This window comes from Delphinus delphis, chromosome 5 (assembly GCF_949987515.2).
Source record: "Delphinus delphis chromosome 5, mDelDel1.2, whole genome shotgun sequence".
Lineage (NCBI taxonomy): Eukaryota > Metazoa > Chordata > Mammalia > Artiodactyla > Delphinidae > Delphinus > Delphinus delphis.
Window position 1 is genome coordinate 68,000,131 of NC_082687.1, and position 26,403 is coordinate 68,026,533.

General features: G+C 38.8%; 1 protein-coding gene across 6 annotated transcripts in view; it reads left to right on the forward strand.

Moving 5' to 3' along the window:
* The first annotated feature begins 4,941 nt into the window (after positions 1 to 4,941).
* The window catches only part of FRYL (FRY like transcription coactivator), a 244,255-nt gene continuing 222,793 nt past the window's right edge, over positions 4,942 to 26,403 (forward strand). For all 6 annotated transcript variants that reach the window (XM_060012585.1, XM_069540693.1, XM_060012583.1 and 3 more), the window contains exon 1: positions 4,942 to 5,133. The gene's annotated coding sequence lies outside the window, so the exon portion shown is untranslated. The remainder of the gene's footprint in view (positions 5,134 to 26,403) is intronic.

Sequence of the window (26,403 nt, forward strand, 5' to 3'; positions counted from 1 at the left end):
CATACCAGCAGTAAAATATTTTGGATAAAGTTAAAATCTTATTGATAAAAGTGTCACAATTATGAAGCTATTAAATGATCTAAAATAGGTATAGAATTTGAATGCAAAATAAATATAATATTTTATAAATGGAAGATGATCTAATATACATTATCAAATATTCCGTGAAACAACAAATCAATTATTTGACCCAGTTTAGAAGATGGTATTTCTAGACCTTTACCGAGGCATCAGATTTCTTCTACAAGTTGCTTAGCCATTATGAGCCATCCCATCATAAAGAATTTATATCTGATTGGGTTGCACGATTTAAAAAAGCACTTTTATATATAAATAAATAAATATATTTAAATATATATTTGAATTACCCTAACACAAACATTTCTCCATGTGCTGTAGTAGGCTCATATTAGCATTACAATAACTGTGACACAGGATAGATACTATGATATTCATTGATGGTTATTGGGCACTTAACCTAAATTTTTGGGAGCTCAGAAAATATATTATATGGGTAAAAAAATTTTTAAAAGAGCACTTGAATTTTTATTGTTTGACTCGTTGACAAACAAGGGGGAACTTTCTAAGGACTAAACAATGGTTCTTAAAGAGTGGTAAGTTTCCCAAAAGGAAAGGAGGGAAACTCTGTAAGATATGGTAGATGCAAAAAGGAATTCAGGAAGCATTTTGCAAGGGCCTCCAGTAACAATGAGAGTTTCTCTACAAATATCCTGGCAGGAAGCTAGCAAGTCAATTAGTGATGATGCTCTAACATTTACTCATGGGTAGAGTGAAAATTAACAAAAAGTCACATAGTTTCTCCTCCCCTCCATAAACATTATAGAGGGAAAAAAATCTTAGGAATATTTTCATTTCTAAGCCATCTTTTAAAATAGATGAAAAAGAGCATCAGATCAAGTACTGTGAAATGCAGTGAGTATTCTGGACTCAACTGGAGGTTTGTACAAATTCTTTTATTTATTTATTTGGTTTCATCGGGTCTTAGTTGCGGCACTTGGGCTCCTTAGTTGTGGCATGGGAACTGTTAGTTGTGACATGCATGTGGGATCTAGTTCCCTGACCAGGGATCGAACCTGGGCCCCCTGCATTGGGAGTCTTATCCACTGCGCCACCAGGGAAGTCCCCTGTATAAGTTCTTTATAATGTCAAATTTATTCAGAGGACTTTCATTCTGAAGTTATAACCATCCCAACCAATTTTTGGTTTTCAGATATTCTTGTTTTATGAAACAACCTTCCCAATTTTGGTGTTTGTTTTTTTTTTTTGCGGTACGCGGGCCTCTCACTGTTGTGGCCTCTCCCGTTGCGGAGCACGGGCTCCGGACGCAGGCTCAGCGGCCATGGCTCACGGGCCCAGCCGCTCCGCAGCATGTGGGATCTTCCCGGACCGGGGCACGAACCCGTGTCCCCTGCATCGGCAGGCGGACTCTCAACCACTGCGCCACCAGGGAAAACCCCAATTTTGGGTTTTAAAATATTCTTATTTTATGAAATAATGGGGAGAATAGATAGCGATTTATTTATATTTATACCTTTGCTTCGCAAAATAAAAAAGTTGTTAAACCTATATCAGTTCCCAAAAATTCCTTGCAAATTTTACTGGTCCATGAAATAAAAAAGCCTGGGAACCAGTAATCTAGACTAATTGAGATAGATTTACAGTAAAATATTAAATAATTAGAATATTCCTAGAATAGTGTTCTGGTTAATTAGATTTTCACATTGTAGGTTAACCTTTTTGTCTCATCCTTGCTCAGTCAATTTGACATGCATTTACTGAAAGCTTTCAGTTATGTCAGGCATCATCCTAATCAGAATTTTATATATATATATATTAGAAAAATAATTAAATCAGGGAAGGGGGTGCAATCAAAGAAAGCTTCACAAAAAAAGTAAAGCTTCTTTTGGGTTTGGATGGACAGATGGAAGCATCCTCCAGGTGAGCATGGAGGGGAAAGCTATTCTACACAAAGGGACCCACATGCCCCAAAGCACTGAGGCTTGAAAGAGCAGAATCATTGATATCTAAAGAGCAGCGATTTCAAGTGTCAAATGAAGGAGTGGCCAGAGAATAAATCTGAGAGGTAGCCTGGAGTCAGATTATAAAGTGATTTGTATGTTTTGCTTAGGTGCTTGGACTATATTCAATATGTGCTTGGAGAATCTTCGAAGGGTTTTAAGTAGGAGAGAATTGGAAATCTTTTAAAAAATATATTAGTATCTTTTTTTTTTCCTGCCTAAGTAGAATATACTGAACATAATTGAACCTTTTACTGATAACTGAAGATCTTTCAGTGATCTTCTCAATGAATATCAGTTCTCATTTTATAAAGGAACACATTGAAATATAGAAGGTGTAGGACTTCCTCCTCTTGAGAGACCCAGGAGATATTTTTTGAAGTTTTCTTTATAAAACAAATTACTGTGAATATATTTTGTCTTAATTTGTCTCATTCTTGTTAATGCTAATAAAGGTCTGGGGAAAGATTTTGGTTGACAGTTTTTACTGACTGGATTTTTTCTTAATTTTACTATGGAAAATCACTGATTAATAGATGGTATCCACCTACATGCTGAGTGAGGGGTAAAATTGTGCCAGTTATGGGTAGAATTTGGAGAGTCATATTCATCAATTTCCCCCCCTATTGTTTACTCAACACATAATAGTTACTATATAAACCTATGGTGAACTGAAAAAAATTTGCAATATACATGGTAACATTTTTTTTTCTGAGGAAAACTGAATTACTGGCTTAACTGGTAGTTCTTTGATATGGTTTACCTTTATATATAAACAAAGGGAGAATAAGTGATCATAACGTGTGAAATTTCACCTTTAAAAGAGTTTAACAAAGATCTATATACAAGGATGTTGAAAAGCTTTAGTCAAACTGGCACATTGGGGGAATATTTCTTTTTAAAGAATGGGGATCTGGCTTAGAGATGGAAAACAAAGGTAGGAGACATAAAGTCCTTCTGAAGGGAAAAGTGCAAATTGTCAATTTCTCCAGGGTTAGAACTGCAGCTGTGTTCAATAATACTGAACATTCTTAAGAATGACCTGCATATCCATGCTTGCAGATTTCCTAAATTCTTCTTCAGTGTGAAATACCAATAGCAGTATTAGTACCAGGAGTCTGGGTGTATGGGCTAAAAAGTAATAGGTAATCCTATTGTGGGCAAGTATGAAATAGAGAAAAAATAATATAAATTATATTTGTAAGGTGATGATCTCAACGTGGTTGGTTAGGTGTGACAAAGAGAATCTAGAGGTTACTGTAGACAGCCTTCTGGAGTTATGAGCCCAATGTACTAGTGTAACAAAATAATCTTGGCCTCATAAAGCAAGTGATTTACAAAGAACTTGAAAACATTGCCTAGATCTTGATTTTAAAAAAATACCTTGAAGGCCATATAAATATAATCCAGATATTTCCTTATCTCCTACTAGAAACACCTAAACCACCTACAACGTTTCCCTTTTCTCACTCTTCCATATTTATGGGTATACCCAGGAGATTTTTCCCCTGAACTCACGGAAAAGTCCTATCGACTATCGATGTTTATTCCCCCTTTTCTGGTATAAATCCCTTCCAGGGTACTGCTGAGCCCTGTCACTATCTTGGCATCATTGGTTTCCACTGGGCTCTCACTGCAAATGCACTGAACATCCTGAGGTCCAAAGTCTCTTGAAGTTCATTGGCAAAGAGGGGCAGAACATTTAACCATTTACCCCTAACATTCACAGATGGGTACCAAAGGACTTGAGTACCCAATTTTAGTAGGTACGACACTTTTGGTTCTTGCAGTTCCCATGGGAAACTGGGGAACTCCTAACACAGACCACACCAGGCTGCAGCAGAATTCCTCCTCTTTCATGCGTGAGGTTTCGCGGCAGGGTTAAGCTTCCGGTGCCAGACTGCCCCATTCTCTCAAGAAATAGACTTCTGGTGCCCGCTTGGGCTCAACCTGGGCTCCCCCCGGCACAGTTCTAGCAAGGGGGATGGACTTCAGCTTTGCAGGCTGGCATGGTGGGTGGGCATCTATTCAATCTTTTCAGAAGAGTAATTTAGCTCTCGTGACAAACCCCGAGATAACAACAGAGGACGTAAATTAAACGGAACTTTTAATGGAAGCGATTTAAAGGGTTTTTTAAATGAATGCGGGACAAACAAGGACACCTCTAGGTTTACAGATACTTTTATTAAAGCTCTCTGGAGTAGCGAAATGCCAGTGGGATCGACAGTAGGAGTAGAGTGGACGGTGAGTGAAAATTTGTTGAGTACATCTCAGAAGTTAGTACTAGAATTTCAGGTATTCTCATTCTAACCACTCCATTCAGTAGACCGAAGGATGAGATTCCGCAGTATCCCAGCTCCAGTTCCCGATATATTACTCATCTGGAGAAGATTTTGAAATTTTCTCTTCTCCCTTTCCGTCTTTCTCCAACACAGGCTGTGAGTTTGTCCACCACCCCTACCAATATTTAAAGGGAAAGGCGCTTAGAACAAGGCAAAATAGGGGGGAGGACTTTGCGGCCGTTTCTCAAACCCGTAAAGAGAGAGAGCGATAATGGGTAAGGGGCGTGCAGACTAACTCCTTCCTTGCCCAATCAGGTGCACAGGAAGATGTCCTTTTACCAATAAAAATAAAGTTCGCTTTCCGGAGGCGGGAGGGTGAGCCTTGACTGCCAGTTCTCCAAAGCAACGATAGAGTAGAAGACGGAGAGTGATTAGAGGTAGGACCAACCCAGGAAAGGGGGCGGGGTGAAGGTGGGGGTAACTCTGAGCGGCGGCTGGACTGGCGAGTGCGATGCGACAACTGCTGTTCCTGTAGTAGTGTTTCTCGCCAATCAGGAAAGCTAGGGAGTGGGCGGGGCGGGGAAGAGGTGGGAAGAGCTCGCAGCACCGCCGGGCGGCCGTCGGGCTCTGGGGGGAGAGAGAGAGAAATCCGGTTAAAATCAGAGTCGGAGGGAGGTTTAACCACAGATCGGTTCCGATCGGATTATTCCTTAAAGGGGACGCGCCATTGTCAAGAGAACGGAGCCTGGGGCCCGAGGGCGGGGACCGGCGGCGCCTGAGGAGTGAGGCAGCTGCACTTGGACTGGGGACGGGTAGGTGTTGCCTGGGGAAAGGCGCTTCATTTCACTTTCTCTTCCACCCCAGGGGTAGGCGCGGGGATGCCCGCCGACTGGCGGCCACAGCCCTGGCGGGAGACGAGGTCGCCGGCCCTCGCTCGCTGCCTTTCTGATGGGAGTGGAGGGGGAGGCGGGCCAGAATGGCTGGCAAGCTGTGCCGCCCGGGCCAAGACTCATAACGGACACTTAGCCGCGGCGCAGCCCCCGCCTCAACCGAAAACCCGCCGGAGCGGCAGCGGGTCCTCGGGGAGCGCCGCGCGCCCGGCTCCCCGCGCGCGCGCTGCTTCCTCGCGCGCCCCCTCTCCCTCGCGCGCCCCATTCCGCTCGCGCGCGCCGCGTCCTCGTGGACTCGCGGGAGCCGCCCCGCGGGGAGGAAGGCGGCGGCGGCCGCGACGAGGCGGAGGGAGGTCGGCGGTCACTGCTTCACTGCCCCGGCTAGGAAGGCAGGGCTGAGGAGCAAACTTAGTTCGGCAGCTGGCGGCCCCAGGCGAGGAGGACGCTGGGGACCCGCTGAGCGCGCGGAGTCGCCAGCCCGGCCCAGCATTGTCCTGCTTTTCCTTTGCTCTCCTCTCTCCGCCCACTGCTCGCGGTAGTGGGGAGGGGTGCGGACGCGGGCGCCGTGCCCGCGCCGCTCCGCGCCTTCCGCGCACCCCCAGACCCCGAGCCTACCCGAGCCGGAATCGGCCCCACCGACACCGCAGCCAGCGCTTGCGGGCTGTGGGGGCCAGTGAGTGTCCTTGCAGGTCTCAGTCTCCGCACCGGCGCAGACTCCCTGGGCGCTGAGCTCTTACTTGTAACTTTTCTTTGCCAATTGCTGGAAGTTGTGGCTTCCGGGCGGCAGGTTCTTTGGACGAAACCTTAGTTTCTTGCGTTCTGGAGAGGCTTATTTCTACGGCGAAATGGTTCTTGATCGCTGTCGGTGTTTTCCTCTCATCCCAGTTTCATTTCTCGGCACCTAAAATCGCTTATCTCGTGGATTTGCATTGTAAGGGAGCATTAACCTCTCTCAGGTCAAGATAATTTGAAAAGAAAAAAAAAAAAAGGGAGCGGTGCTGATGACGAGCTAGAGCTCTATGTAGAACCGAATGCGCCTTAACCTTTGAACTGTGGAAAGTATTACCTCGACTTTACTGGCGGAGCTTCTTTTGGAAGGAAAAAAAATTGCAAAACGAAACAGAACAAAAAACTCCAGGTTGCTAGGGTCTATAGGATTAGGAAAAAATAAACTTTTGATAAAAGTAAAGTTAGTTTTGTAACTGTTCTGCCCATTAGATAATCTCCGTAAATTTCTGCTACTGAACCCATAGGCATTATAATTAGTAACAGTAACATGTACTATTGATAAAACAAATATAAGAAGTTTTTTTCCATCTTGAGCACTGCTGCTATTCTATACCTGTCAATACTTGCTAAAGAAATTATATTTAGAAACAGTACCTCCTTGTTAGAGACCTTATTTAGAAAAGGAATGTTCTCATGAACATTCATTTTTGACAGTTTCTTCTTGTGCAGTACTTTGTAGAGTACTTGCATGTGCAAGTTACAACCCTATAAACAAAGCTGCGGTGTGTGTGTTATTCTGTAGTCTTTTTTTGGCTACTCATTATCAAAGATAGCATTCCATCCTGTCTTTTCTTACATTCTGAGTTATTTTGTAAAATTACTTCTCTAGAAAAGTGAATTTTCTTGGAACCTCTGGCCCAGCGGGGTTTTTTTTAAAGCAATACTAACAACTTTCCAAAGTGTTCATTGATTATATGAGTGGTGTGCAGCATTATAACATAAGTTCACAGGCTCAGCAATAACAACAGAGAAGCTATACTTGGGAATCTAAAAGCCAATTTCAGGTAATAATATTTGAGAGATACTTGGCTCTTCCTATAGAATTTAGGAAGTGTAGACACACAAACACATGATCTTTCGTAGTAATCTTGATGGTATCTGGCGTTGTTACACCTAATATCCTCCTTCCTCCTCTTCTCTTTGATCCTCTTCTTTGATAAGTATGTCAGGCAGGCCTGCTGGCATAATCGTCTTTTCCATCTTATAATAGAAAGTAGAAGATTAAAACAAGCTTCCAAATTTCTATTTTTGTTTACTTACCAGCTTATTTAAACAATAGAGGAGAGAATTCCTGAACTTTTAAAAGATCGCATATAAAGAAAACACTCAGAAAGAATTATCTTTGAACTATCTAGGCTATGTTTCCTGGAAAACATATTTTTCCTGTGTGCTTTTCACATTGTTTTAAACACATTGTCCTAAATATACACATTGCCAGGGAATTTCTTGAATTGTGAACTGTCCATTGAGATCCCTGGGAACTAGGACTGTCCTCTATTTCTGTGCAGATTCACTGTGTCACCTAGTACTTTTCTAGTGCCCAATTAATGTGTTGACTTAGGTCTTTGTGACAGAAAACGATAATGTTCTATAGAGGCTGCTTGAGAGGCTTATATATTTATTTTTAAAAATAAACACCTTTATGAGCAAGTTACACCAAAGAATAGCAATTGGTTTAGTGTTTGAGGGAAGATATATTAATCTAGGTGCTTTTTGTTCTGTGTACAAAACTGTGATTTGTTTATAATATCTGTTCCACGGACATCTTTTGTGATTGTGATTGTTTCTTGTCCCAATTATTAGAATTAGGTTTAATCTGTCAACATCTGTTGAGTACCCATTTATTTGAGGAGTTTTATGGAAAGGTAAAGCAGAAATGGATGACAGTCATTGCTCTCAAAGGTATGGAGTTTAATGGGAAGATGCAAAATTATCATCCATAGGGGAAAGATAATGTGTATCCCATTGCAGTAACAGGTGCAAACTAACAGTGACACAGGATTCATGCCAAAATGGTAAAGGAATAGTGGAATGATAGAAGAAACTTAGGTGATGTGGGAAAGTTTTCATTGCTTTATGTAGCAAATTTTATAATATATTTTTTAAAAATTAAAAAAATAAAGTATGTTTGGGGTGTATGTTCACTACTTGAACTATTTTTAATCTATAAAATATTGGGGGGGGCAGAGCATGTACTCTGAATTTCACCTATTGTTACCTCATCAGAGGGATCATCTATATAATCCAGCTCGAATGTCACCTTGTCTGCAAGCTCTCCTGTTCTCCTGATCCGAAGTGATGGCTCTTTTCTCTTGCTCCTGTAAAGTCCTTTTACAGCACAAGCCATGCTCTGACTTACAGTATAGTTATGTGTGTATTTATTCATTAGCTTGTGGATTTTGGTAAAAACCATTAACAAAAGTTGGAGCCTTCCCGCCCCCCCCCCTCCCGCCCGTCCCTTTTACTGTTGCCTAAAGTACTTGAGCAGGTTTGTTGTTATTACCCCAGTAGAGTCTGTAAAACCACAAGCAATAAAAAAGTTCATATTGTTTTGTTTGGGGAAAGAGTATATGAGTGTTTAAAGGAAAAACCAATTTTTTCCTTATCACCAGTTTCACATGCTCATTGTAAAATATTGTTATGAAGGAAATGTATAATTTAGAAACTAAATATCCCCTCTAACATTGCCCCTATCACATTATAACTATTGGTAATGGTTTGACTTTTAATTCCAGGTTTTTTTTCCCCCTTTTTTTTTTTATTACCTTCAGATAGGAGTGCCTTAAACTATCATACTTGAGTAAGTTATGTTTACTGGGAATGGAGAAAGGTAATCAATTTTTATACACTTATTTATTTTTTATTTTATATAATAAAATAAATAATTATTAATTTCTCCAGGCTCAGTTATTATGGTTATTTCACCTGTTCTTGAGAAACAAGGCTCCCACCAGTATTTTTGTGTTCAAAACATAGTCTATGATTTATAGACTATTAGAATCATAATCATTTCAAAAATGGTCAAAACCTGTGTCCCTGAACACTTTAAGTACCTTTAGGCTAAAATGTTTTTGGAGTACATACCGTAAGCCTAATCTCTTCTCATTTCTTGATTCTTCTCGTCTCTAGAGAGCATTAAAAATTGCTCCGAGACTGCCAACTGGCACTGCTCACAGTAGCCCCTGGAGGAATGTAGGAAGATATTTGTTTCTCATCAGTTCACACGCAGAGGTTTTACTCTACCCTTATGTTGCTATTATAAAAAGAGAGCTACAATTTAGGCTGATGAAGGAGGTGATAAGATTCTGTTGTTCTGGGTGCTTCTTTAAGCCAGCCCAGGTGGGAAAAAGTTTTCCAAAGGTTCCTAAATAGAAAACCCAGCTGCAAGCAGCCAGGGCTAATCAGGTGAGAAATCTCCGTTTATTCAGCAAGTTTTTATTGAAAACTACACCTAATTTGTGCACCATGTAGGCACTGAGAATAGGATGATGAAGTCTGTCTGGACCCCAAGCTATGAGCTCCTCTGAGTAGGATCCTTAAATAGACAGAGCGGTACATGTGGATGAAAGGTAGCGTACATGATGTGTACTTCTAGGTGATTAATTATTCACCCTTGTTTGTTGTTCTGTATAGCTTCTTTCAAAGTATCCTAACAAACAAACCTGGTATTCCATAGGAGGTGGGTTGGGGTCCTGCTAAAGTAAATCTGTGAGCTGTAGAATTTTTTTTTTTTAATTTCAAGCACTGCTATTCCTGTGAGGCAGAATATTTCAGAAATTCTGCAGATGTTGATGTGTCTTTCCTTATACCCTACAAGGATCGTCCATTTCATAGACCACCATAATGACACTGTATCTGTATCCTAGTAGGTAATTCACAGTTTACTGATAGAGTAGTAACACATTCTTTTAAACTCAAAATGCTATAATAAATAGATAGCTTTATCAGGATTTTTTTATGTTATGAAAATAATTGTTTTGAAAAATCACTTGTATTAAAATATAGTGTGAAGTATTTCTAACTTTTACAAAATGGACTACCTCCTTTCCCTGCAAGCCTGTTCTGTTGCTCGATCTTTGTATTGGTGGGGAAAGAATCAGACTGTTGAGAAAGGGGCCTTGTAGAATTGTCAGTGATGGGAGTCAACCAGGCTAGGAAGAATATCTGACCAAGGATACATCCTATGGAGTTTGACCATAATGCAGCAAGTGTGATTTGTCGAGTTTTGAGAAGAGTTAAAAGTTTTAAATGACAGCTTAATTGAGATATAATTTACATGCCATACAATTCACCTATTTAAAGTGTACAAGTCAATGGTTTTTAGTATATTCCGGAGTTGTACACCTCTCACAACCAGTTTTAGAACTTTTTCATCACCCCATCACCTTCCTTACCTCCCTCCTCAGCCCTAGGCAACTGCTAATCTACATTCCATCTCTATACATTTGCTATTCTGGACATTTCATATAAATGAAAGATAACATTTTAATAAATGTGCATTCCTGTGTAAATCCGTCCCTCTAATGCGCATAAATCCTAGGAGTAGAGAGGGTCTTTTCATGACCCTCGAAGTTTAGAAAGATTTTCTTTAAGAGGGAATTAATCTAAATCCTTATTCTACCTAAGCCTGGAGAGAAATGGGAAAAGAGATTTTTTCCCCCCTATAAAAATCATGACTCATTTTGAAAGAAAGAAAGAAAAAGACTCATTTTGGTGACACTTTTATGTTTATTTAATCATTTGGTGACTCTCTACAAGTAAGTAATTTGTCTCAAGTTCTGTATACTGGACTTAAATAAAGGATGGTACTTCGAAAGAAGTTGAAAGTACTTGGTAAGTTCTAATCATTGCTGAATGTAACTTGATGTTTACCTTATTGGTTCAGAATATATTGCGCAACTTGTCATTTATTTGATCAGAGATAGTGCTGCGTAAGTTGATTGTGATGAACTTGTATTTCCCCTGCACCGTGCTGAGACCTTGTAGGCACTTAATAAGTGTATATTGGTTGCCTGACCACTATGATCATATTTTCATCAGCTCTCTAGTCCTTATTTTCTGTCTCATAGTAATAATAGCAGCTACAATTATTGAGTGCTTACTAAGTAATAAGTTCTTTATATGTACTATCTTTTAAAGTAAAAGGATGCAATTTAGTTTTGAGAATTTTCTGTATCTCCATTGATTGTAGTTTTACAGGCTTCTGATCATTTTTTTTTTAAGATTATTTTGAATGACCATTTTTGATCAAACCTAAGACACTTTGATGCCACTGCATTCTTGAACTTTTAGGAAATGTCAACATAAAGTTTTTACCAACTGAATGTTGCTGTTGGGTGACAGCAGTTGTGAGATACATTTCTATTTTAGAACAACCATACTTCAGAGAGGTTGAAGTGGTGGTGGTAGTGTTTTTTAAAGGGCATCTGGGAATTGAAGAAGGGGATATTAGTTTGTTCATTTACTGCAGTGCAGCTTCATTTTTTTAGGCTGTAAAACATTCACAGATACGCCTTGTTGCCTGAATGAATTTCAACATATTTCAACTTCTCAGGACTCCTTGTTTTGTTTTGTCCTCTTTTGTGTGTGGTTTTTTTTTTTTCTTTTTTTTGGCTGTGTCTGTATTTCATGGTAACATTCAGATGTGATGTAATTTAGTTCAATACTAAAGAATGCTGGAAAGATAATTTAAATGTGATTTTCAGTTTTCTTCTCCATTAAAAAAATTTAAGATGGATAGTGCTGTCTATAAATACTAGTAAAAAAAAATATTACTTTGATGGTTCCATTCATGTGTCTTGGGTGTCAGTGAACTCATCACAGTGTATTTGCAGAATCTCCAGCCATTAGTCTCCCCAGTCAGCAATATATATACCACCATATTTTGTTCATTTGTTGGTGAAACCATTCCTTTCTAAAGCATGTTTGGTTTTGGGGAGTAGACTTGCTTATTACTTTATTGTTAACTGTATCTCTTTGTTTGCTCTCATTACACTCACCTGTAGTAGTTTACTCACCTTTCTGATTTGGTATTTTCCGTGTGATATGAGACCAGAACCCATAACCACTTGTTGAATGGTGGATAAAAATGATAGAAGGTTCTGGGTGAGAAACTGAAGAACTTCCTGTGCATGGAGCTTTAGTGCTAGGACCTTGTTATGTTGGTTTTTACTGCTTAGAAGTAAAAGGTGGTATAACAGGGTGGTATATTTAACTTCCCCTGAATAATGGATCTCTTAAAATTCTGTCTTATTAAGTCTAACTCAAATGGATGGAGAATAATTAAGTGGATGGAAAATAATTCTTTTCTGGACGTCTTGATAGTCTACTTCGTGTGAGAACCCAACCCACAGCTTGAATACCAGGATACCTGTATGCATTGGTATATTGTTTGCTGCAATTCAGAACCTAATACAATACCATGAGCAGAAATTAGAGGCTTTAAAGAACTGTGAGGTTGCATATAAAATAGCCACATGTGCCTGTTATCTTGATATTTATATTTAAACAGGATCTTTTGCTAATCTATTTTCTTTGAGGTAAAATTGTCTTTGTAGATGCACTTTTCTGTGTTTATGTTGATGGTAACTTAGGCTGTGTATTGTATTTAATATTCCTGGCAATACTGAATCCATAGTATAGTTTCAGTGAATACTGGTTAGAGTTTTAGTCATACATTTCTTTATGGTTATTTCACTTTTTCCTGTTGTAGAACTCATGGAGTCATAATATTTAAGAGCTGGACTGTTCTTGGGAATGATCTAATATGACTCCTCCATTTTGTAGACGAGGATGAGATTGTGACTTGTTTAAACTATGGATAAAAATTGAGTTCTTTTTGATTCTCAATCCCATGTTTTTCCTGTTCTGGCATATGCTTGCCCAAGTAAAAAATGTAAAAGATAGAGTCTTAGATTATTGTAGCCTCTGTAACAGAGGTCTGCAAAAGTTTTATGTCACACTCCAGCAGCATAAAAAAATGTATCTGCATTCCCAATATGTGTATGTTTGTTGTAAACTATGTACTATAATATTATGCACATAAAAAGACATTAACAAAAATAATGAGATAAAGATGAAAAATATTTTAGAACAATTTAAAATGTATTATTTCCATGTTTTTGATTCCACCTAAAATCTTAGTAATTTTAAAAATAAGTATGATTGAATGTCTTCACTTAAAAAAACTTTTTCTTTTGAAATAATTATAAATTCATGGCAAGTTGCAAAAATAGTACAAGGAGTCCTGTGTAACCTTCATTCAGTGTCCCTCAGTTGTAATATCTTATATAACACAACATATTTATAACAACATTAAACCAGGGAACTAACATTGGTACAGTACAGTTAAGTAGCCATATTCAGATTTCATGCTTTTTAATGCATTCATTCATGTGTATGTGTGTGTATAGTTCTATGCAATTTGATAACATTTCATGTCTGGATTCATTTAACCACCACCACAATCAAGATACAGTACTGTTCCATCACTGCCAAGAACTCCCTCACGCAGCTCAAGGTCTCCTCCTTCCCCACCCTCCCCACCCTCCGCACCCCTATTTACTGGCAACCTGTAATTTGTTCCCCATCTCTATAATTGTGTCATTTTGAGAATGTTACATAAATGGAATCATACTGTATGTAACCTTTTGAGATGGACTTTGTTCACCCAACCCAATGCCCTAGAGAACCATCCGAGCTGTTGTATGTATCAGTAGTTCATTTCTTTTTAGTGCTGAGTAGGGTTCAGTGTATGGATGTACAACAGTACACAGTATGCTAACTCGTCACCTGTTGAAGAGCATAGGAGTTGTTTCCAGCTTTTGGCTGTTACAAATAAAGCTACTATGCACATTTGTATATAGGTTTTTGTGTGAACATAAGTTTTCATTTCTCTGGTATAAGTGCCCAAGAGTGTAATTGCTGGGTTCTATTGTAAGTGTATGTTTAGTTTTACAAGAAATGGCCAGATTATCTTCCAGACTGGCTATATATTCCCAACAGCAATGTATGAAAGAGCCAGCTTCTCTACATGCTTGGCAGAATTTGGTTTTGTTCACTGTTTTTAAAAAATTTTAGTCATTTTAATAGTTGTGTAGTGATAGCTCATTGTAGTTTCAATTTGCCTTTCCCTAGTGGGCAAATTGTTTCCCTAATGAGCAAATTGGGTTTTCATTGTTGCGTTTTGAGAGTTCTTTATATATTCTAGATGTAAGTCTTTTGTTAGATATGTGATTGGCACAAATTTTCTTCCCATCTACAGCTTGTCTTTTCATCCTCTTAACAGGAATTTTTTACAGAGGCAAGAAAGTTTTAAATTTTCATGTAGTGCATTTAATCATTGTTTTTTCTTTTATGATTGTTCTTTTGGTGTCATGTCTATGGACTGTTCACCTAGTCCTAGGTCTCAAAGACTTTTTTCCCCTGTGTTTTCTTCTAAAAAATTTTACAGATTATGTTTTACAAGATAATCACATTTTTACCTTACAGCTTTTGGTAAAGCACTGGTATTGGTAACAGGCAGTTGTCAGCTCTCCCATTTTCTTGTTGCTTGCTTGTATTTTGCTTATTAGTATTATGTTTAATCTGACTTTCTTTGCAAAAATCTTAAAAATCCATCCATGAGTGATATCGTAATTCTCCTGAGATCTGCAGATCTACTTACTTGGGCCCATGCGGGCTGCAGCATGTTGTGATCTGCTGAAAGTGAACAGGTGAGGACATCACAAACAACCCCTCCAGGGTGTGAAACTGCTACCTCTCCCTTAGGAGACTTTTATCTACTGCAGTACTGTGGGTGTAGTCAGCGTCACAAACAGAAACCCTTGAGTATCTTAAGCTAGAAGAGATTTCATACAAGGTATTAGGTGCTTACAGAATTGTCAGAAGGGCCTAACAGCAGGTTTTAGGGGGTCAATCCAGAGGTAACTCACCAGGGCAGCTCAGAGGCCACCTTGGGAGTGGTGCTGGAATCCAGACCTCGTGCCACCTCTGCCACTGCTGCATTTGCCTCTAGATACTCTGAAAACTGCAGGACAGACCCCAACTTGCAACCTTGGATTAGGAAGTCAGATCAAGACACCTCTGCTGCTGGTGTTCCTGCCGCCCCACTTCTCGTCACCCAAGAAGCTGGGGGATGGACTCTGGAATTATGCTGTAGAGAAATCTCATATTTCCACAGCTGTGCTTGCCCCCCAGATAACTAAAAAGGCTCCTTTCTAATTGCTTATCGGTAGGCGGGAGGTCAAGTGCGCCAATCTGTGGTGTCCAGCATAGTTCATGTAAATGCCATAAAATGGAAGCAGCCTGATGCAGGACCAAGAGCAGGTGCTGGTGTCAGTCTGACACATTGAATGTTAGTAAACCTCAAATTTCAAATTTAAGATAACTCATATGTACTATCTTCTAGTATTTTCTTTTTACCTTATTGGCTTGAGAACCCTTCTTTTGAGGCTTGCATTTACTCTACTTTGAACTTAGTACGTTTTGCATGACTAAGTAGTAGGAGCATAGCAGGTCTGGTATGATATTTTTCCCAAATATTTAAATTTTATTCTTAATGTCTCACAATTTTTGAAACCATATTTTTCCTTTTTTTAAATAAATATATACAAGTATAAAATGTTACTGTTTTGGGGAACACTCATTAAATTCAGTCAACATTATTCTCTTACTGTCTGGACCTGAGCTTTCTCTCTTACACCTGTGCTTTCCCCAGCTCTCCCTGGAGAATTCTGTGAAAGAAGTGGATTTTCTCCTAGAACTGTGCTTTGGTATCAGAGGCACTCCAGCCAGCAGCCAGCAGTACTTTGGTTTCTATTTGTTGAAAATAATTAAAGTTTGGTTTGTTTTATTGCATACTTTGAATTTTATTCCTGGGTGTAACAAATTTTGGCATAAAACCAAAAATTAAGACATACAGATATCTTTGCAAAGACTGGTTTTATTATGGTCTGTAATGGCAGTCAATTTAAAATACAATAAAATAAGTTATATTAAAATTTTTGAGTATGTGTTCAAGTGCGTTTTTCTAGTGAGAAGTCTGTAGGTTCATCAGATTCTCAAAACAGAGGCCATGACCCAGGAAAGATTAAAAACAGCTGCTCTAAAGGTATAAGTTCAATCAAGACATTTGCCAAACATTTAATACCAAGGTTTCTGCCGTCAGTCACAGATCCCTTCCCTGATCTCCATCCTGTATCTGTAGACTTTTTTCAGGACATAAAAAGAAAATTATTGTTACCCAAGTGTTTAGGGAGGGGCCAAGGAACATCATAAGAGGTCATTATTAGATGAGAAGAGACACCTGGAAGTCAATTATATCACCGGAATAGTTTTTTTTTTTTTTAAGAAGATATGTTCCCATATGGCTGATGTTTTCCTGAAAAACAATGTGTTGTACATGTCAAGACATAGTAAACTGTTGATATCTGCAATCCAGTATATTACATCTTGGGGGATTTATTTGAATGCTTGAAATAGTTATAAAAATAATTTATATGTTCAACTCTAGAGCCTAAAATTGTACAAATGGGGAAGGAATCTACAAGCTTAAACTCTGTAATTCATTTAAAATAGGTAAGAGATGACTTAGAGACACATAAATGTGTTGGATTTTCACATCCGATATGTCACATTTTCACATAGTTTTAGCTTTGTTTCTTAACTAATGACCTCTCTTCATATGCCAAAGCCTAAGTGGAATGTAGCATGGTTTGTAGAGATTTAAAAACCTTTTGTTTAAACAAAATCATGCACAGGGATCCCAAATATAAAGTGATGAAAGGAGAGATGGTTTTAGTTGATGTAGGGGCAAGAAAAGCCTTACTTTTTGTACATTTCCCTTTACTCTCTCCCCGCCCCCCAGACACACACAAATAGAGTTATGAGGGCTTTAGAAACAGGTGGGCCTAATGTAATCACAAGGGCCTTTAAAAGAAGAAGCAGGAGGCAGAAGAGTCAGAACTAGAGAGATGGCATCATGGGAAGGAATTGACCGGGCGTTGCTGGCACTGAAGATGGAAGGCGGCCGTGAGCCAAGGAATGTGGGCAGCTTCTATAAACCAGTAAAGGCAAGAAAATGGATTCTCCTTAGAGTTTCCAGACAGGAATGCAGCTCTACTGACACTTTGATTTTATCCCCGTGAGACCTGTTTTGGACTTCTGACTTCCGGAACTGTAAGACATATATTCGTTACCACTAAATTTATGGTAATTTGTAATTGCAACAATAGCAAACTGATACAGTGCTTAATACATTTTAGGAGTAAACATTCTTAACAGCCTGCGAATTTTACCCTCGTCTATTTCAACAGCTCTTTCTCTGTACCTGGTTTTCCCTTTTCAGAAAGAGAAGAACCAGGAGATCCTAAACTGTCTTCAGATTTATCAATTTCACTTTAATTCTTTATAGGTTTATAGTATATGCAATATAAATTAATAAAAGGATTCGAGTGCTTACCTTTTCTATGCTGGTCATGATGAAGTTAGAAAAGAATGTGGCAAGACCCTATTGTAGATAATAATCAAACAGTTAACAACAATAACTACCAAGCATCAGATGACTGAGTGCCAAAGTGAGTGGTAGGGATAGTAGTAGGTATCATGAAAGAGCAAAGGAGAGAGCAGCTGTTTTAGACTGGAACAATCTCTGAAGGCTTTGTAAAAGAGATTTTTGAGCTAGGAATATGCTCTTAAAGGTATTGGGGAAATTGGTTCCAACAAAATAATCTATGTTATTAGAAACACAAAACTTAAGGTTTACTAGTTTAATTATTATTTTTATTATTTTATTTTTTGTGAACACATGGGAGAAATATATTTTTCCTATTGAACGTTTTATGGTGGAGGAGAGACTCTTGTAAAATTTTAAAAACGTGTAAATGCAAACTACAGTAAATTGATGACATTTGTCTTGATAATGTGAAGTATAACACCTGAGATAATCTGTATTCCCTGTGTTGCCTGAGTGATACATATTGTTTTTTCATTGTATTTTAATGTTTAAATCTCAAAATATGATTGGAAACCTAGTATGATCTAATCTGAGTTCATCGTGTTATAAGTGCTAAAAACATTGACCATGATTACATTTTTGAAGGAAAGGTATTACATGGGCTTGCTAAAGATAATTATGTTAGACTAACCTTACTCTTTAGATAGGATTATTGGACTGTGGGTCAAGAGAATGGAGAAGGTACAGTATAACTGGATTTCAGCCAAACATAAGATTTCTCTCTGTTGACAGGGGGAGGCTGTGGGCTGGATGGCCATAAAATTAGGTAGAAATGTGACTGGTTGAGTAGCACCTCTAAAAATTAATAATGAATTGATGACAGCTAGAAAAAATTACTAGTGACATGCTGAAAATCACTGTCCATATTTTTGTAATGATGTGAATGAAAACATTGATACCATGCTTATCAAATTTTTGGATGAAATGAATTTTTTAGGGTTGACTTTTGAAAATAATATTTCTGACTGAAATGGTGGGCTAAGGCTAACGTGATAACTTAATGGAGCTTGATGTGAAGTCCTGTATATGAGTTCAGAAAACAGCTGCGTAATTATAGGGGTGAGGGAAATGTGGTTGAGTACAAACAACTTAGGTATTTTAATTACTCTGATAAACTCAATATAGATATAAAATGTACTGCAACTATAAGAAAGGCTTCATAGAATCGTCATCTGGACTACTGGGGGAGGAGGTTCAGAAGAGGAAGGGTATCAGTCTTACTTTATTCTGTACTGTCCAGATTATACCTGGAGTACTGTGTTGAGTTCTGGATGTGGCGTTTGACGAGTTAGAAAACAGAGAATAACAAGTGTTGGCAAGGATGTGGAGAAATCGGAACGCTTGTACATTGTTGGTAGGAGTTTATGATGGTACAGCTACTGTGGAAAACAGTTTGACCACAACCAGTTAAACCGAAAACTATGATATGACCCACATGTTCTGTTCCTGCGTACTTACCCAAAATAATTGAAAACAGGTATTCAAAGAGATATTTGTAATGAATGTTCATGGCGGTGCTTACATAGCAGTTTACTTTAGCTAAAAGGTAGAAACAACCCAAATGTAATCAACTGATGAATGGATAACCAAAATGTGGTATATGTGTACAATGGAATATTATTCAACCATAAAAATGAAGTATTGATAAATGCTTCAAAGTGCATGAACCTCAAACGTTATGATTAGTGAATGAAGCTGGACACAAATGATCACATATTGTATGAGTCCACTGATATGAAATATCTAGGACAGGTAAATCCGTAGAGACATACATCAGTTCGGTGGCTGCCAGGGGCATGGGGAATGGGCAGTGACTGCTTGATGGGTATGGGTTTCCTTTGGGGAAGATGAAAATGTTTTGGAACTAGGTAGAGGTGTTGATTGCAAAACATTGTGAATATACTAAATGCCATTGATTTGTACACTTAAAAAGGTTAATTTTATATCATGTGGATTTTAGCTTAATTTAAAAAAAGTGTCAGTACATATAAATCAGTTGGATAGTATTGAGAGTCCAGAAATAAACCCTATGATCAATCAATTTTTTTTTTTTTTTTGGCGGTACGCGGGCCTCTCACTACTGTGGCCTCCCCCGCTGCGGAGCACAAGGCTCCGGATGCGCAGGCTCGGCTCACGTGCCCAGCCGCTCCGCGGCACGCAGGATCCTCCCGACTGGGGCACGAACCCGCGTCCCCTGCATCGGCAGGCGGACTCCCAACCACTGTGCCACCAGGGAAGCCCAATCAATGAATTTTTTAAAAAAATTTGAGAAAGGTACCGAGATAATTCAATAGGGAAAGAACAGCTTTTTCAGCAGTGTTGAGGCATCTGGAGATCCCCGTGCAAAATGAATTTGAACCCTTTCCTAACACCATGCACAAAAATTAACTAAAAGTGGATCACAGATCTAAATAACAGCTAAAATTATAACATTCTTCAAAGAAAATATGAATAAATCTTAGTGACCTGGGTTAGGCAAAGCCTTCTTGGATATGACACTAAAAGCACAAGCAACAAAAGATAGGTAAATTGGACTTCATCAAAATTAAAAACATTTGTGCCTCAAAGGATACCATCAAGAAAGTGAAAAGACAACCCACAAAATGGGAGAAAATATTTGCAAGTCTTGTATCTAGGATGTATAAAGAACTCTTAACAACTCAATAATAAAAAGGCAAATATCCTAATTAAAAATGATGAGTAAATTGAATTTTATGCTAAGTGAATTATCAATAAAAACTGTTAAAAAATGAGTCAAGTGGAATATGTTTAGCGATTTCTAGTCTTATGGGAATTAAAAATTGAAATCCTACTCTTTCACTGCTTTTCCTTTTGCCTTTTGCCCTCCCCCATTCTATCTCTCAACTTCTATCAGCTGTACCTTTTATCCTTACAAGGTTGTAAACATTTACATTCTGTTCTGTAACCTTAATGAAATCTTTGGTGCTTTGTTTTTGTATCGGTCATACATCTTTTAATTACCATGCAAATACTAATTGCAGAATGGAGTAGTGAGTTTATGGTTACATTTCCTTCTCTCCACACCAGTGTCATGATCCCATGCCAATAGAAGGATGATGTTCCTAGTATCAAAGACGAATGGATTCTCTTTCCCTATAATCTGTCAATTGCTCAAAATCATGTCATATGTATATGTTTTCACACTTGAACCATTACTTCCTTGAATAGCTTTTTTGTTTTTCCTGATGTATCATTTTGGTTGTTTTTGGCAGCATTTTACAGAATATCCACCCACAGGTGACATATCTGGTGGTTCTGACCTTTCTCTTATTGCCAGTGGCTGCTGTAACTCCAAGCATCTTTTTTTCACTTACTAAAAGGCAGGAGGAAGGGGATAGGATGAGTGCTTCTTTTTTTTTTTTTTGGATCTTCCCCCTTTTAAAATATATTTTTGAAAAATTTTAAAACATAAAAAAGTTGTGAGAATAGTAATATGAACTGTCTAACTTTCACCTGGATTCATCAGTTACAAACATTTTGCTATATTTGCTTTTTCCTTTATCTTTTGCTTCTATAAATCTAGATCCAGTTATCCTTATTTTGGTGAATCTTTTGAGAGAAAGTTGCAGAGATCATGATTCTTTACCCTTAAATACTTCATCACATATCACATAAGGAAAGGTGTGATCATGGAACAATGATTAAATTCAGGAAATGTAATTGTCACAGGTTGAGATCTCTGGGGAGCAGATGCTGAGCCAGAATTAGGATTGTATTTACAAAAGTGAAAGAAGGAAGCAGGATTGGGCAGGTGGAGCTGTCAGACTGTGATGACACCCCGTGTGCCAGCACAAGGAGTGCCTCTGGAATTAAGACTGTCCATTAGGGGAGTTCCATGTTGGGTAGAAATTGCTTGGCCTGTGACTTGCGTTTTTCATTTATGGGCTGGGAGCTGTCCAGAGACTATCGAGACCCTCTCTTGAAGGCTGAAGCTAACTCTGATGAAACTAACAGCTTAACCACACTCCTCACTCCTGGTAGTGAGTCTTTTGAATGTGAGTGGTAGATTTCCATGTCTACCACAACACAGTACTATTATCTAATATACAGTCCATGTTCAAACTCAGCAGTTGCCCAGTAATGCTCTTTATGGCAAATCTTCCTTCCCACCATCAGATCTCTCTTTTTATCTTGGAGGAAAGTCTTTCAAGAAGTTCCCCAGATGACTTTCCTGTAAGTCTCATTGGCTTAAACTGAGTTGCTCGTTCACCTCTGTTGCTCAGGCCAGCTGCTGGCAAAGGAGAATGGGATTTCCAGGGCTTGTTTAGACCTGTAGTGATTTATCCCATGGGTCTGGGCAAGAGTCTGCCTTCCCTAATCCTGTGCTTCTCCCCTGTTACCTTAGAAAAAAGAAGAAGAAAAGAAAAAAAAAGATTAGATTCCTTTAGCAAGGAATAAGGAAGGAAAAGCTGTAGGTAGACAGCATTCTGCTGGAGCTTTCTGTTGCATATCTTTTTTTTTTTTTTTTTTTTTTTCTGTTAAGAAAAGAAACACATGCATTCCTGTCGTGAAACCAGCTTCTTAGTTATTCTGTCTTTGGAACAGAATCCATTCCTTTCTTCCTTTCATGGAGTTCACTAATTTTCTGTATTAACAGGATGAATTATAGTTTAGTCCTGCTGTACACCTGCCATTCTGGGATTTCTTTTTCATTTCACTCTTGGATCATTTCCGCTGTTTCCTGTGTTCTCACATCCACTTTACTGGTTTTCATTCTTGCTTGCTAAAGAACGCCCTCAAGTAATGTTCTTACATGTCTGAAACTGTCTTTATTCTGCCTTTTTGCTTGATTGATCATTTGGATGTAAAAATCTAGGTCAAAATTACTTAATTCTGGAAGTTTTCGAGACATTGCTCTGTCTTCTACAATTGAGAGTTTGATTTTAGTCAGATTCTTAATTGTTTTTTTCCTCAAATCATTTAGAATAATTTTTGCCTATGAAATGTCACAGGATTTGTCCAGGTGTCTCTTTCATGGAACAGAGGGTAGGTCACTTGTTTTTTATTCATTCATTATTCATTACCTGGCTCCCTGTTTTATTTTATACCTGTACTTTATTACTGACCTTCTTTTATTCTGGGTGATGTTAACATCAGTGTGGATGGTTCATTCAAAGCCCTTGACAATACCTTTGACAGACACTGCACCTGTTAGTCATTTTTCTCTTTCTTAAGACTAGTTTTGTTCAGGTATTTAGGGTTCACCTGCTTCACGGGCTCCTCCCCAATCCAAAGGGGGCAGTTTGTAAAGCAGCCTGAAGTCAATAGTGTTAGTTTCATCCTCCTTGCCAGTGATTGGTTCAGGCATGGTGACATATAAAGGAAGTCCTCTGGGAGTCTGGTTTCCTTCAATTTATGAAGGCACACCCCTTTTGGATGTGGTCACGTGGGCTTATGATACATGGAGCTGCTGCAGCCATTTTGGGTCATTGAGAAGAAAGCAAGATGATGAATGACCCTCAACTCAAAAATTGTTTAAAATTGAATTCCTGATCTCCAGTGCTCCCCAACCCCAGTTTTTTTGCTCCATCTTTCCAGTTTCTCAGGCCAAAAAATCTTGCCATTATCCCTAACTTTATTGTATGCACATAGAATATGGACATCCCACATCCTATTCATTAGAAGATCCTAAAAGCTCCCCCTTCAAATTATATTTGCAATCTTACTACTGTTTCCTATTGACACCACTACCATCCTGGTCCAAGTCACTGACATTTCTTGCCTGGATTACCACAACAGAGCAGTGGCTACCCAGGGAATTTTCTTAGGGTTCAACAAGACAGATGTTTGGATTGCCATAGGCCACATTTGACATCAGATTTGCTTAAGAGGATATGGGACAGGAAACACAGCTTACCAGCGGAGAAGAATCAGATACTCTCTTTGGTAGGAGTCCTTGTAGCTGTCTACAAAGAGAACAGCCGGAACCATTCTCTGTGCCTCTCCCCTCTTCCAAGTGAAGCTTAAGTACGAGTGATGAGGCTCACATGATGGATATGTAACTAACTTTGCTTAGGAGCCCCATGTTCCACAAGAGCCATTATCTTGTGTAACTACCCATGAGCATAGCTTCCAGGATCCCTACAAGGTATGTGCCGAATTATAGAAGTCACCATAGTAAGGAAAGCCCACAGTTACAGCCACTCACCAGGTATTTATTGTTTCTCTCGGTCTGAAGCAACTTACCAATAGTCATTTTTACCATAAGCAACGTTGCCTGGTAACACAGCTGACATTCTGCCTGTATGGTTTCCAGGGGAACAGAGCTAGAAGATGAACAGAATCCAAGAGCAATTTCTCAGGCTCAAAGACAAGGGTTTTGCTAACACTTCAGTCACAAATAGCCTCGTAGTGGCATCAGTGCTTCTCCACTGTACTCTGTTCTCAGCACAGTAGCCAGAGCAATCCTTCTAAATGTATGACAGTCACGTTACTCTTCTGCAAACCGTGCAGTGGCTCCCCAGAGCACAGCTGCCTACAGGCCTTACCTGAGTTGGTCCCTCGTTACCTCTCTAATCCTTTTTTCCTATTACTCTTTCCCTTACTCATCTGCTCTAATCATCCTTGTTCTTGCTCTAATGTACCAGCCATGTTCCCGCCTTAGGGCCTTTGTGATTGCTCTTCCCGTGGCCGGAATGTGCTTACTCCTGATAGCTACCTGGCGGAGTTTTCAGATCTTTGTTTAAATGTCACCTTTTTAATGAGATGTACTCTGACTATTTAAAAATTGCAACGCCTGCCACCTCTGGCACTTGCCAGTCTGTGATTCTTCTCTACTTTTTCTTTTTCCTTTCTTCCCCCCATAGCTTCTCTCATCTTTTTATGCCTCATAATTTACTTATTATTTCTGTTGTCTATTGTCTTCCCTTGTTAGCATGTAAGCTCTAAGAAGGGCAGGATTCTTCTCTTTTGTTCATTGATGTATCTCAACTGCCTAGGACAGTGCCTGACACATGGTTGAAGCTTAGTAGGTTTAAGTGCGCACACAATTACAGAGGGCTTATTGTACGGTAGCATTTGACATATATTCATTTACTCTTCATGAAACCGTCTTGAAATGGTACTTTTATTATCCCTTTTAAAAATAAGCGTGGAAACAGGTTAAGAGACTTGCTTCATGCTGCTTAGCTCATAAGTGAGTCCTTGCAAGCTGGCTCTGGAGCCTGTGTTCTTAACTGTATGCAGTTAAGCATCTTTCTGCATATATTTTTTTAAGCCTGATTTTAGATTATATCTTTTTGGTAAATTCTCCTTTATTAACGTAGAGGTTATGGCCATTTTAATGTCTTGATGCGTGTAGCCCAGTTATTTTGCAGGATCCCATTAACCATATGTGAATGTATCCTTTAAAAAAATGATTATTGGGGTGATTTAATTGACTTCCGATCGTCCTCTTTCATATACTAATGAACTCTTACGGTGTTCCCTAGTATTTCCCTAAATACTTGGGTGACAATAAATTATTTTCCTTTTATGTTCTTGGAAGGGGGAACAGATACAGGATGGAGGTCAGAGAGGGTTTCATGATTAATCATAGTAGAAGCCTCAGTGTTAATTAGTGGGTGAATGTCTTGGTTTAACTGATACCTAAAAACTTGCCATTCTCAATCTTGTCTGAATGATGGCCCCCTTTGAGAATCTAATGAAAGCTATGGACCTCTTACATGAAAAATGCCTATAAACACACGCTTCAAAAATTTTATACAACTTATTGTATTGTAAATTGATTTCCATCACAGGCCATATAAAACCAGTCTCTGCAAAGATTTCTATAAAGTTGAGTTTTTGTTTTTGTGTAAAATTATATGCCACACCCAAGAATAAAATCCAAATATTTGCTTAAAAAATTGAGCTTTTTATTTTCAGAAGTTAATTTTAATGGGAAGACTGGTTTATAGTAAGTCAAAATTGTGGCATTGTCTTTGATATAGCAATACATATGTCATTTTAAAATTTTCAAACTATTTTTGTTTTAATGTCAACCAAAGCAGAAAACGTAATTTTTAAGATTTGTAGAAATAATTGGAATTAGAGTCAGATCACATAAGACAAAGTTTTCTTTTTTTTATTAAAAAAAAAGCCTTCTTAATAGACTTTATTTTTTTACTTTTTATAAATTTATTTATGGCTGCATTGGGTCTTTGTTGCTGCGCACAGGCTTTTTCTAGTTGTGGTGAGCGGGGGCTACTCTTCGTTGCGGTGCGCGGGCTTCTCATTGCGGTGGCTTCTCTTATTGTGGAGCACAGGCTTTAGGTTCGCGGGCTTCAGTAGTTGTGGCTCGTGGGCTCTAGAGCGCAGGCTCAGTAGTTGTGGCGCATGGGCTTAGTTGCTCCACTGCACGTGGGATCTTCCCGGACCAGGGCTCAAACCCGTGTCCCCTGTATCGGCAGGCGGATTCTTAACCACTGCACCACCAGGGAAGTCCCTGTAGACTTTATTTTTTATAAAGACTTTTTTTCAGAGAGCAGTTTTAGGTTCACAGCCAAATTGAGAGGAAAGTACAGAGATTTCCCATAGAGCCCTTCTCCCATTCATGCATAGCTTCTCATACTAACAACATCCCCCATCAGGGTGGTGTATTTGTTACCACTGATGAGTCTACACTGACACATCATAATCACCTAAAGTCCATAGTTTACATTATGGCTCACTTTTGGAATTGTACATTGTAGGGTTTGGACACATGTGTAATGACATATATCCACCATTATAGTATCACACAGAGTATTTTCCCTGCCCTAAAAATCCTCTGTGCTCTGCCTAATCATCCTCCCACCCCTCCCCGGCAACCACTGATTTTTTTTTTTTTTTTTTTTTTACTGTCACCATAGTTTTGTCTTTTCCAGAATGTCAGTATGTACAATATG